The sequence below is a fragment of the Triticum aestivum genome, chromosome 7B (genome assembly GCF_018294505.1).
Source record: "Triticum aestivum cultivar Chinese Spring chromosome 7B, IWGSC CS RefSeq v2.1, whole genome shotgun sequence".
In the NCBI taxonomy this organism is placed as follows: domain Eukaryota; kingdom Viridiplantae; phylum Streptophyta; class Magnoliopsida; order Poales; family Poaceae; genus Triticum; species Triticum aestivum.
Window position 1 is genome coordinate 602,819,258 of NC_057813.1, and position 14,448 is coordinate 602,833,705.

A 14,448-nucleotide genomic window follows, 5' to 3' on the forward strand; every position below is an offset into this window, starting at 1 on the left:
CAGACGCAAGGGAACAACGATGAAAGACTTGAGTGTTTTTATGGACGGGGAGTTGAGGAGGAATGTGCAGTCATCTTGGAGTAGGTAGTATTTATAACCGAGTACTAATACGCTCCTAAGTGGGAAATCGTTTAGATTTTGATTGGTGTGAACAGGTTTGCAATTAAATATAGCGTGGTAGTAATTTCGAATGTGACGGGACGCAATCTCAAAATTTATTGACGGTTCTAGTTTCAAAGTGCGGCACTATTCCTGGATGGCGTAACGTGGGCACGCGTTCTCGGCCGCATACGTGGTGTTTGCACCATAGGGTGCACCGCAATAGGCGATGTCAGCACACATCTTGTTCCATCAACCGTGTGCGCTTGTTATTACCATCGCACACGCTTCTTTTAATTAGAATGTGTGCCTGTCTAGCGCACACGCCTTGATCTGTCTAACTGTTTCTGTTTGTTGTGGCTAGTCGCAAATAGTTCATACGTGTGAAGTGTATGCCGTCAATCGCACACACCTTGATCTGGCTGACCGTTTCTGTTATGTTGCCTAATCACATATAGTTCATCCGAGTGAACTGTATGTCATCAATCGCACACACACCTTGATCTACCCGACCGTTTCTGTTGTGTTGCCTAATCACAAACAGTTCATTCAGGTGAACGGTATGTCATATATCGCACACACCTTCATCTGGCTGGCCATTTCTGTTGTTAAGCTCATCACAAACTGTTCATTCGAGTGAACCATATGCCTCGCATCGCACAAGCAACTAAAATCTGAACCGTGTTTGATGTATCCACCATCGCAAATGTTTTGCATCTTTTTTGATGGGTTTTTTTACATCACCATTTGTAATTAATGCATCGCACACAATTTCGTCGAAGGGTCTCTGATTGTAGTGTCGCGTTAGCAGCATCCTGCAGTAGTGTCTCAAAATAGGTGGGTTCAGCAAGGATGATTGTGACAAACTAAAAATCAAAGCAAACAAAGACGAGTATAATACACGATGCTCCAAGCAAAACTCATGATATGTGATGAATAAAAATATAGCTCCAAGTGAAATTACAGATAGTCGTTAGAAGAAACAGGGGCTGCCTTCCGGGGCATCCCCAAGTTTAGTTGCTTGGGAGTCCTTGAATATTACCTTGGGGTGCCTCGGGCATCCCCAAGCTTAGGATCTTGCCACTCCTTATTCCTTCATCCATCTTGATCTCACCCGAACTTGAAAACTTCAATCACACAAAACTTAACAAAACCTTCGTGAGATCCGTTAGTATAAGAAAACAAATCACTACTTTAAGTACTATTGCAAACCCATTCATATTTTATTTTTGCAATATACCTACTATATTCTAACTTCTCCATGGCTTGTACCCCTCCCCCCCTGATACAATACATAGTTCCATCAAAACAAGCAAAACAATGTATCAAAAACAGAATCTGTCAAAAACAGAACAGTCTGTAGAAACCTGAGTTATGCTCATACTTCTGTAAATATAAAAATTCTGAAAAATTAGGAAGACATGGGAAATTTGTGTATAAATTATATGTAAAAACTTCAGATCAAAAGCACGTCTCTGTGAATTTAAAAAATTGCAGAACTGGGCACAAAAGTTTCTGTTATTTCACAGAATCAAGTCAACTATCATCCAAACCATCCTAAAGGCTTTACTTGGCACAAACACTAATTAAAACATAAAAAACACAATCATAACAATAGCATAATTGTGTGAACACAAGAAAACAGAAAAATATAACTATTGGTTGTCTCCCAACAAGCTCTTTCTTTATAGCCATTAAGATAGGCTTGGAATTTCAATGATGCTCACATGAAAGATGAAAGTTGAAACACGAAGAGAGCATCATAAATCATGTGACAAACACATTTAAGTCTAACATACTTCCTATGCATAGGCATTTTATAAGAGAATAAATTATTGAGACAAGAAGAACCTAGCATATGCAATGAAGGAGAAGGAAACAATAGCAATCTCAAAATGAAGATAGGTAATTTAGTAACATGAAAATTTCTACAACCATATTTTCCTCCCTCATAATAATTGCATGTAGGATCATATTCAAATTCAACAATATAGCTAGCATATAAAATTTTCTCTTCATGAGCCGCATGCATAAAAGTCTTATAATCTTCCAAGATAGTAAGATTAACATCAACTAAAGTCCTGACCTCTCCAATCCCACTTTTGTCAAAAGTTACATAAGGTTGAACACTCTCCGAGTATGTCGGATTCTTATTTCCTAAAGTTGATACTCTTCCAAACCCACTTTCAATATTATTGCAAAGATTATTATCAATATCATATTCATCATGAGGGTTAAACAAATTATCAAGATCATAAGAAGCATTATCACCCCAATCATGATCATTGCAATAAGTGGTGGATATAACAAAATCATCATCCCCAAGCTTGTAGCTTTGCATATCATTAGCACAATTGTCATTCATAGAATTTATAATAACATCATTGCAATCATGCTTTTCATTCAAGTAGCTATCAAGTGTGGGTGCAATAGCGATAATTTCATTTTTATCATAAGAAACTATTGCAAGTTCATCATCATGAGCATCATTAATATTTGCATTGTGGTCATAAGAATAGCAAGCACCATGTTCATCAAGAGGGAATAATTCAATCAAATCAACGAAATTTATATTATCTATAGATTCATGCATATCATTATTTTCTTCCAAAGCAGCAAACATTCTCTCAATAAATTCTTTAACATAGGCATTATGAGCATAATTTTCATAGCAATATTTAAGTATGTCAAAATTTTCAGATTTGTAGAGAGTAATATCATACTTTTCAATCAAGGAAGCAACTTTATAAGCACCCTTAAAAGCAACAAATTCTTCAATTTGTTTGATATCATAGTATCTATAAGCACCCTTTTCATAAGAAGATAAGATTTCATTATCATTAAACTCACATAGGTAGGGAAGGTGTTTTTTAGGGTTCTCAGAGCAACAAGTAAAACCATAAATTTCACAAAGATTCCAAGCATAGCATAGCAAACAATTTATTTGATTCCATAAGAGTCTCCCTTTTTGAGAAAAATGGTGACGCACAAAATGAGCATGCTCATGTAATGCTTTTCCCTCAACTAAACTAGTTGGGGTTTCAGACGAACACAAATGGATCGAAGATGATCCAAGTAGAAAACTTTAAGTGGATCCATAGTTATCTTATTTTTCTTATTCCTTTCCTGTTTCTGAGTGTTGACATGATAGTAATTTTGCGCAAAGCAAGCAGAGAAGCAAACGAAAAAAAGGAAAACAGAAAATATTTTATATTTTTGTAAAAACTTTTTAGAAGTGGGGGAGATGAAAATGAGAGGCAAAGGCAAATAAAATAAATTCAAGGAGATGAAAGCTTATACGTAGGTACTTGGATGTTGATGATGTCTCCCTGGCAACGGCGCCAGAAATTCTTCCTGTTACTTGTGAGCTATGTTGAGATTTCCTCGAAGAGGAGAGGATGATGCAGTACAGTAGAGATAAATATTTCCCTCAGTTAAGAACCAAGGTTGTCAATCCAATAGGATAACCAAAGCAACACTATGTAAGCAGTACCTGCACACAAGATAACAAATCCTTGCACCCAACGTGAGCAAGGGGTTGTCAACCCCTTGATGGTTATTGCAAGATTAAATTGTATGGTGATAGATAAATAGATCGCACTAAATATAAAATAAAATAAATAAAGAAAAATTGCAGCAAGGTATTTTTTGGATTTTAATATATGATAAAAATATACCCGGGGGCCATAGTTTTCACTAGAGAATTCTCTCAAGAAAATAGCATACGGTGGGTAGACAAATTATTGTTGGGAAATTGATAGAAAAGAAAATTAGTCATGATGATATCCAAGGCAATAATCATGTGTATAGGCATCATGTCCGAGATAAGTAGACTGACTCCTGCATGCATCTACTACTATACTCCACACATCGACCGCTATCCATCATGCATCTAGAGTATTAAGTTCATAAAGAACGGAGTAACGCCTTAAGCAAGATGACATGATGTAGACAAGATAAACTCACGTATGAATAAACCCCATCTTTCTACCCTTAATAGCAATGATACATATGTGTCATGTCCCCTTCTGCCACTGGGATTGAGCACCGCAAGATCAAACCCATTACAAAGCACCCCTTCCCATTGTAAGATAAATCAATATAGTTGGACAAACCAAATAAGTAGATCGGATAAGAAATATGATGCTATAACAATCATGCATAAAAGAGTTCAGAGAAAACTCAAATAATATTCATGGATAATCTGATCATAAACTCACAATTCATCGGATCCCAACAAACACACCGCAAAAAAGAATTACATCATAAAGAACTCCAAGAACATCGAGGAGAACATTGTATTGAAGAACATCGAGAGAGAAGAAGCCATCTAGCTACTAACTATGGACCCGTATGTCTATGGTAAACTACTCACGCATCATCAGAAGGGCAGCAAGGTTGATGTAGAGCCCCTCCGTGGTCAATTCCCCTTCCGTCGGAGTGCCGTCAGAGGCCTCCAGATAGGATTTCATGAGAACAAAAACTTGCGGCGGTGGAAAAAGTATTTCGTGGTGCTCCTTTGAAATGAGGGGAATTTTTGGATATTTATAGAGGAAGAATTAGGTCAAGACGCTCTAAGAGGGGGCCACAAGCCTGTGGGGCACGCTCCACGAGCTTGTAGCTCCCTTGTGGGCCTTCTGGTCTCCCGCCGAACCTTCTAGGGTCTCTTCTTGTCCAGAAAAAATCAATCCAAAGTTTTTTCTTCATTTGGACTCTGTTTGATATTGATTTCTAAAAAGTCAAAAACAGGCAACAAATAGCAACTGGCACTGGGTACTAAGTTAGTAGGTTAGTCCCAAAAAATGATACAAAGTTGCTTGCAAATGAATATAATATATCCAAGATTGATACTATAATAGCATGGAACAATAAAAATTATAGATACGTTGGAGACTTATCAGTAGTGCCCGTAGTTCCGGCGCTTGCTGCTGTGGGGCTCATTCGGCACATCGTCGTTCGTGGTCGGGCTCTAGACAGGCGTCACCTCTGAGGACGGCACCACATACTTGCCCTTGTCCTGCTCCTTTGATGCCACCACTTCCTTTCCCTTGTTCTCCGCATCGATCTGCATTATGAAGAGGTTCAAAGGCTGGGTCAGGATGTGCATTATGAACCTTGTAACATCGCCTTTATTTACCCACCGTGACGGTCACCACTTACCCACCACATCTCTTTCTCTCACTCTTCCTCCAACCCAGCGCCATGAACTCCAACAACTCGAACCCCAACCCCTTCCCTTGGGGCATTGGATGGAGGGCTTTCTTCCTAGGATGCTCGATGGGTGACCGCACCAAGTTTGAGAACACCATGGAAGTGTGCTCAAACTTCAGCAGCATGGAAGATCTGCACAAAGAGTCAGACGTTGTGGTGAAGAAGGTGATGCCGAAAGAGTTGAAGACACTGATTCCTGACACAGTGAAGGGCGCTATGTCAATTGACATACTTCGCCGGGCCATGAATCAGGCTGACTCCGGCAACGCTGGACAGAGGGCAAAGTGGGCCAAGTACAGACAGTACCGACGTCCTCATGAACATTGTGCTGCCATGTATTTCACCACTAATGTTGTGGCTATGGAGGTGGAAGAAGAAGATGCGGTGGCGATGATTGTGAGGGCGCCGGAGCCAGGACACCATAGCATGCCAATCGAGGTGGACTCCGGCGAGGAAGAAGAGACGGTGGTGCAGGTCTAGGAGAAGACCAAGACCAAGGCCACCCGCCGCTCCAATCGCCTTCAGGGTCTCTGAGGGTAAGATCTATGCGTACTATGTAAGATGAACCCTAATCCCCATTCCTATTGTACTCAATCCGGATCGGGAACCTCATATCTACTGGTAGTCATGACAATGTTATGATCACTCTTATGGTGTTTACCCCGATTCCCCGTTCCCCTAACGCGGATCGAATCTAAACTCAAATCGAATGCGAAGTAGTAGGCAAGGAGGGCGGAAAATAGCTTGCCGCCAGTGTTGCTGCAGATACCGGTGAAGGTGGCCTGAGGTCGACTAGCTATTCTCCTATCTGTTGCACACCGCCGTCGCTGCCGTCGTTGCCGCCGCCATCATTGAGAGTAGGGAGAGAGAAGAGGGGAGAGAGAGCGGTGAGGGAATGTGAGGGTAATAACTATCAGGGCTTCGGGAAGCAATGTGGCTTCTCGAGGGTGGCTCCTCGCGTGCAGCCCCCGCGGCCCACGTGCCTCACGCGGGCCTGGCTCGCGAGAAACTGTCGATCCGAGCGTGCCTCGCGAGCCAGGCCAGAGGTGCTTTAAATTTTGTGCCATGCAAACCCAATAGTGTATGCTAGCAACCAATCAGCTTGTTTTCTTCCCGCGCGGTCCTGGTTGGACCTAATGCGGACAACCAAACATGTCCCCAGTGATTGCTCGAGCCGACCGAATATTGCTCAGCGGAACAACCATTTGCTGGCTTCACATGGATGACACAAGAACATTAAGCCCAAAGTTCCCAAAAAAGGAGTTAGGCCCAAAAGCCACCGGGTACAGGCGTCTACCCGGGCACCGTCACATCGGTGTCCTCTGGATGGGGGTTCATGACACGTTGGCCGCGGATTCCCCCGAGGCCACCTCATCTGCCACCTTTTCCCTGACCCTACGTATACCACCCCGTACGCTGGTGGTCAGGAGTGGAATGTATGAACAGGCAGAAGGGAAGGAGAGGCTCTCTATATTTTTTCCTCAAAAAAAAGATCACCCCCAGCCTCGGCATCAATCGATGCATACAACAATCTTTATTAAATTATTCAAAGTCTGACAAAACACATACATGGATTGACCCAAAACACCTTGCTGGCGACCTCAATCCCTACACGTACAAGTCTGATGGAGTACACTGGCGGATCCACGCACCGATCTAAACCCTTGGCCTCACCAAGCTGCCCCACGGCAAGCCAAAAGCACCAACCGGTGTCGCAGACCCTTGGCGCGCACCATGCACATGCTCTAGAATCCGCCGCCGCCATCTTTCGTCATCCCATCTTCGGGAGAGATCAATGCATAGGCCTTGCCAGGCGAAACTGCCTGTCGACGCCACCACAGCGCCAGACAACGTCTTCCTCCTACGGGCACCCATCAACACACATCCAACGTCGAGCCTCCACTGCACCACACCGCAGAGACCCGTTGTCGTCGATGTGGAAGATGAAACACCGCTCCACCTCTGGGCCCCTCTAGTCAGCACATGCTCCAAATGATGGCCCCAGGAGGAAGGACTGCACCTAAGGCGTTGTCATTGTCCGATCTGGGAGATCCAGATCTAGGACTTCCCCAAAACATCACAAGTTGGGTGACGCAGACGCAGACTGCAATATGCCCTTTTAGACAAGCTGGATAACTAATTGGATGTGTTATTGTGGACGCCCTTCTCTAAAAATTCACGAATATTGCTGTTTGCGCCTCCACTGGTCCGTGTGGGCCCGGCTCTAAAAAATCACGAATATTGCTATTCGTGCACTGGGTGAATTTGTTGACACCGGATTTTGGCAAGGAACAAAAGGCAAGTAAGATGGCCTCAAGTGAAAGAGTTTTAAGCATGAAAAGTTTCAGGCCGCCGAGTGGAACAACTTTGATTTTTAAGTCATAGACATCCGACCTCATCTCAGTGGCCGAAGTTGTACTCCGAGTGACAAAATTTAATGTTCTGAGTGCTTTTCGGCCGATTACGCCCTCAATATGGCCTCAGATGAAGGAGTGCTCTGAAGGGGTTGTCTTCGTCTCGTCGAGGCGATCGATTTTCATATATAAATCATCTCAATCCGAGTTCATATGCAAAAGTTATAGTCAATACGGTCTGGACAGGCCATAGACCAAAATATTACGCTTGACACCAGACACATGTTAATGAGTGTCTGATGCAATGCGTGAGCAATTCGGCCTTCAAGACGGCCTTGAATTGAAAAACCTTCAACACGAGAAAGTTTCGTCTCGTCAAGCCGATCGATTTTCATATATAATTCTTCTCAATCCGAGGTCGTATGAGACCTGGGGAGACAAATCAAGATCAGGCTCTGTTTTCGGTCGAGTGAAAAGCTTATCATCCGAGTGAAAACTTACCGGTCGAGTGTAAGCTTACCTTTCGAGTGAAACCTTACCGGTCGAGTGAAAGCTTACTTTTCAAGGGAAAACTTACCGGTCGAGTGAAAGTTTGACATCCGAGTGAACTTATTATCATCTGAGTAAAGATATTACCGTCGGAATTAAAACTTGCCGATCGAGTAAGAGATTGCCTTTCCGAGTGAAAATATAGTCATCCGAGTGGAAATATGGTCATCCGAGTGAAATTGTCCTCCAGGTAAAGATATTCCGAGTGAAAACCTACCGATCGAGTAAAAGGTCGAGTGAAAACTTATTGATCGAGTAAAAGATTGTCTTCCGAGTGAAATTATAGTCATCCGAGTGAAAGATTGTCTTCCGAGTGAAAGACTCTAACATTCGAGTGAAAAGGTCCAGTCGGACGAAAAACTCTAATATCCGAGTGGATGAGCTCGGATCCGAGTGAAACTGAAGATGTGCCCGAAAGGTAATCCAGATGACCTCGGATGGAAAAGTGATCAACACGGAAGTTGTGCGTATCATCAAGACGGTAAACTTTGGTTTTGGAGTCATCATCATCAAAGATAGTATATGGCCTATAAGTTCACTATGAGACTCGGATAATCCAGTCTACTGCAAGACCGAGTCCGACTGGAAGGTAAAGATGACCTCGAAGAGTATTCAAGATGGCCTTATTTGAAAAAGTAATCAACATGAGAGTTGTTCGTATCATCGAGGCGCACAAGTTTGATATTTGGGCCATCTTGATCGGAGATCATATGCAAGCTCGGCGGCCCGTGCAAGAAGGAAGACAGAGTTTGGGCCAGATTCAGACTGAATCAGAGTTGGAATAGAACTAGGACTCTAGGACGCGAATTGATGTAATTTTTCTGGTAAGGAAAGCCTAGATGAATCCTTTACTTGTACGGGAAGTCCAGCCGCCTCTTATATATGTTGGGGGTGACGGCCGATTGAACAACACCAATCGAACCAATCAATCTATTACACTTTTGTGTTCATCTATCTTTATCCCCTGCCCTTGTATCTTTCTTTCTCGTTCTTCGTTCGTTCTTCGCATTGGAGGGCAGCGATCCACGAGGCTCTAGGGGCGAGCGAATCGACCTAGGGCAGCCCATAGCCGCCGCACTCCCTGACGGGGTCCCTCCCGGGGGTGTGGGGTTTTCGGGTCTACAAAAGCGCCCGTCGACTGTCTTGCGTATCGCGCTGTCGGTCGGGTCTCCTTCGACGTGAGCTGCGGTGCATCACCCCCGGCGTCGAGGGTACACGTGACGTGTTCGTGTGTCAACAGAATTGTTGGTGAGGCAGTGCACCAGTGCCAAGTCTATCATTTTTAGAGGAGGGTGGCGCTCGAGCCGGCCTTCAACATCTCCGAGCCGGCTTAGGCACCGACGGTTGAATCGTGGCGATGGATTTAGGCCATCGTGTGCTCTCTTCTGGCAACGTATATGTATCATTCTTTTTCTTTTTCTTTGGATTGATTTCGCCCAGTTCTATTTTGAACCACCTTCGTATTGTTTTCTATACTTTTTCAGTTCGACTTCAAATTGTTTGACGGTTTCCTCACCACTTTTATATCAGCCTTCCAATGCTTATTGTTAGACTAGGTAGTCATACCGTATGTGCTCCTATATAGTATGCCATACGTAGAGCTTTGACCGTGCAGCAGTTTTGCTTGAGTAGTGCTGCACGTCGTCCTGTTAGTGGCTAACCCACGATCTCGCTCGGCTGCGGCCAACACCTTGTATAACCTTGCAGCCTCGAGCATAATCGATGTGTGTTGTGTCCATTCTCTTCCTCCTCTGTAACATGGTATCAGACGCCTCGGACCTGCTCAACCCTTTTGCGCAGGCTCCCGGTTCTGCTTCCGCTTCCGCCATGGACGAAAACCCCGTCCTCTCTCCCCGCTCCTCTGTCGACGGTGCCGCTGGCGTTCTCGACGCGGCCGTCGGCGTACTCGATGCCGCGCCTCTTCAACAGGCTGCGCCCGTCGCCCCGCCCGCTGTCCAGTCGGTCGCTGCACCACCCTCTCCGTCCGTCCCCACCACTGTTCTCCAAACCGTCGACATCCGCCGTCACGTCCCCGTCATCCTCGACCTGCTCGCCGGCAACTACTCGCAGTGGCGGCGCCACTTCGACACGGTGCTCGGCATGTTAAGCCTCGGCGCGCATGTCGACGCCGCGGCGGTTCCTCGTCCCCGCGACCCCGAGTGGCAGATGGCCGATCACACTGTCGTGCATTGGTTGTACTCCACCATCTCTCCGGAGCTCCTGGAGGCCGTCATGCAGCCGGAGGACACGGCCCTGACCGTGTGGCGCGCGGTCGACGACATCTTCCGCAACAATCAGTTGTCGCGCGCTGTCTACATCGACGCCGAGTACCACGCCATTGTCCAGGGTGACATGACTGTGATGCAATACTGCACCCGTCTCAAGAGCTTCGCCGACCAGCTTCGCGACCTCGGCCAGCCGGTGACGGACCCCCGTCAGGTCTTTCACCTCCTCCGCGGTCTCAACCGCCAATATCACTCTGTGTTCCCCCACATCACCTCCCAGGACCCGCTGCCATCCTTCCTTCAGGTGCGCTCGTTTCTCCTCTTGGAGGAACATCGCATGGAGCAGACGGCTCGCCTACAGTCCGCCCACGCTCTTTGGGTTGGTCGCGGTCCCTCGACTCCGTCGGCCCCAACACCAGCACCGGCCCAGCCTCCTCCCGGCAACGACAACACCGCGCGTGGGCGCGGGCGTGGCCGCCGCCGTGGTCGCGGCAACGATGGCGCACCTGCCTCACCTGCTCCACCGGCGCCCCGCGTGCCGGTTTGTCCCGCCCCCACACCGGGCGCCAACTCCTAGACGGGTCTCGTCCAGGCCTGGCCGATGCAGTGGCGCGCCCCGGGCACTGGCGTCCTCGGTCCGCGCCCCGGCACACCGCACCAGCAGGCCATGTTCCCCGTGCCCTACGGCTACGGCGCTCCGGGTGGCTCGCCTCCAGGTTCCGGCCCGCCTCCCTCCTACGGGTCGCCCGACGCTAGCTCGTCGACCGCACCATCGGCGGCATGGGACATGCAGTCCCTACAGGCGGCTCTCCATAGCGCTACGGCAGGGCCTTCCTCGTCGGGCACCTCTGGTGAGTGGTATCTCGACTCCGGCGCCTGCGCGCACATGTCTTCGAACCCTGGTAATCTCCACTCCCTTCGTCCCTTCCACTCCCCATCCCAGATCATCATGGGCAGCGGCGCTCATCTTCCCATCACCCATGTCGGTGATGGTGCTCTCATTGAGGGAACCTCGCCCGTCCAGCTGCGCAATGTTCTGGTCTCTCCATCTCTTATTACAAACCTGCTCTTTGTTCGTCAAATTTGTCGTGATAATCCAGTCTCTGTCGAGTTTGACAAGTTTGGTTTCTCTGTCAAGGATCTTCGAACCAAGGTGGTGATCCTCCGCTGTGATTCGGACAGTGATCTCTACCCCGTCCGACACCCCTCGCTTCCTCCACGCCATGTCTTCGCCGGCCTCGCTGCTTCCAGTTTATGGCACCAACGTCTTGGGCACGCCTCGCTGCGCTCCACTGTTGATCACCTCGCTGTTGGCTTCAGCAAGTCTGCACCACACTCGTGTCACGCTTGTCGCATGGGCAAGCATGCCCGTCTACCTTTTAGCCACTTTACTAGCACTAGCATGTTTCCCTTTCATGTTTTGCATCTTGATGTATGGACATCTCCTGTTGTAAGCATCTCAGGTTATGAATTCTACTTGGTTGTGCTCGACGACTACACTCATTACGTCTGGACCTTCCCACTTAAACGCAAATCTGATGTGCTCCCGGTCTTGCTAGACTTCTACGCCTATGTCAAAACCCAGTTTCAGCTTCCTATTCTCTCGCTACAGACAGATAATGGACGTGAGTTCGACAGCGCTGCCGTTCGCTCCTTCCTCGCTCACCACGGCACACACCTTCGCCTCTCTTGCCCATACACTAGCCAGCAAAACGGGAAAGCCGAGCGCACCTTGCGTACGCTCAACGACTGTGTTCGTGCTCTTCTGTTCCACGCATCCATGCCCGCTCGGTTTTGGGCCGAAGCCCTTAACACAGCCACTTACCTGCTCAACCGCCGGCCGTGCCGTGCCACGACACCATGCACCCCCCACGAGATCCTCCTCGGTGCTCCTCCTGACTACTCTCTCCTTCGCGTCTTCGGGTGCCTGTGCTACCCAAACCTTGCCTCCACTGCTAAACACAAGCTCGATCATCGGTCCCTACTCTGTGTGTTCCTGGGTTATCCCTCCGACCACCGCAGGTACCGTTGCTTCGGTCCCTCGTCGCGTCGTGTTATTACCTCTCGCCACGTCTACTTCGACGAGACAGTATTTCCCTTCGGCACATCACCACCCCATCACACTGCCGCGCCGTCGCCACCTGCCTTTGCACCGCCCTGTTGCAGGTACCCGCGATCGAGGAGTCTCCTCGCACGCGCGAGCCATGCGTCTCCACCCACGCGGCCGCAGGCGACGCGGCTGTCTCCGACCTGCGCGCGCATGGTGACCACGCGACCGACGCCCATGGTGCGTGCCTTCCCGACCCCAGCCCTTCGTCTTCATCCTGTGCACAGCCGGCGCCGTGCGGCTCTTCCTCGCTGCCACCAGCTCCAGTGGCGCCGCCGGCTCCGCGTCGTATGGTGACACGCGCACAGACCGGCAAGCTCCGCTCCAACCCACGCTACCACGACGGCCTCGTCGCCACTACTTCGTCGGCGGTCGTCTCTCCGGTGCCCTCGTCCGTTCGTGTTGCCGTTCGCGACCCGCACTGGTTTGCAGCCATGCGCGACGAGTTCGATGCTCTCATGCGCAACCGCACCTGGGAGCTGGTACCTCGACCTCCCGGCGCCAACCTGATCACCGGCAAGTGGGTTTTCAAGCACAAGTACAAGGCAGACGGGTCTCTCGAGCGCTACAAGGCCCGATGGGTTGTCCGCGGGTTCCGGCAGCGCGCCGGCGTCGATTACGGCGAGACCTTCTCGCCGGTTGTCAAGCCGGCAACCATTCACACGATGTTGACTCTCGCCGCGTCGCGCAACTAGCCAGTCCATCAACTTGATGTGTCCAACGCCTTTTTGCACGGCATGCTGGACGAAGAAGTGTACTGCCTCCAGCCGGCGGGCTTCGTCGACGCCACCAAGCCTCACCACGTCTGTCGCCTCTCCAAGTCTCTTTATGGCTTGAAGCAGGCGCCGCGAGCGTGGTTTCTCCGCTTTGCTGGCTTCCTTCAGTCCATCGGCTTCACCGCGACACGCTCTGACTCGTCGCTTTTCACTCGTCGCCGCGGACTCGACACCGTCCTGCTACTTCTCTACGTCGATGACATCGTCCTCACGGCGTCCTCGCCTGCGGCGCTCCGGCACGTCGTCGCTCAGCTCACAGCGGAGTTCGCCATGAAGGACCTTGGTCCTCTCCACTTCTTCCTTGGCATCCGTGTCACGCGCACGCCGGCGGGCTTCTTCCTCTGCCAGCAGCAGTACGCCGCTGATATTCTGGACCGCGCCGGCATGGACTCCTGTCGCCCGTCTCCCACTCCAATCGACACCAAGGGCAAGCTGCCGACCGCGGACGGGCCTCGTGTCGATGATCCGTCCGCCTACCGTAGCATCGTCGGCGCTCTTCAGTACCTGACGATCAAGCGCCCGAAGATCGCGTATGCTGTGCAACAGATCTGCCTTCACATGCACGATCCCCGTGAGTGCCATCTTGGGTTGATCAAGCGTGTGCTCCGGTACGTGCGCGGCACGCCGGCGCTCGGTCTTCATCTTCGCGCCTCGCGTGTGCTCGACCTGCGGGCGTTCACGGACGCCGACTGGGCGGGCTGCCCAGACACCCGGCGATCCACCTCCGGCTTCTGCATCTACCTCAGTGACGCCCTCGTCTCTTGGTCGTCGAAGCGGCAAGCCACCGTCTCACGCTCCAGCGCCGAGGCGGAGTACCGCGGCGTCGCGAACGTCGTCGCAGAGTGCATCTGGCTTCGGCAACTACTTGGTGAGCTGTTCAACCCCATCGACAAGGCCACGCTGGTGTACTGCGACAATGTCTCCGTCGTCTACCTGTCGGCCAACCCAGTCCATCATCGCCGGACGAAGCACGTGGAGTTGGATATCCTCTTCGTTCGCGAGCGAGTGGCGCTTGGCGAGTTCCACGTTCTTCACATTCCCACGCGACAGCAACTTGCAGATATCATGACAAAGGGGCTGCCGACAGAGACCTTCTGTGACTTCCGGTCCAGTCTTTGCGTCGCTGC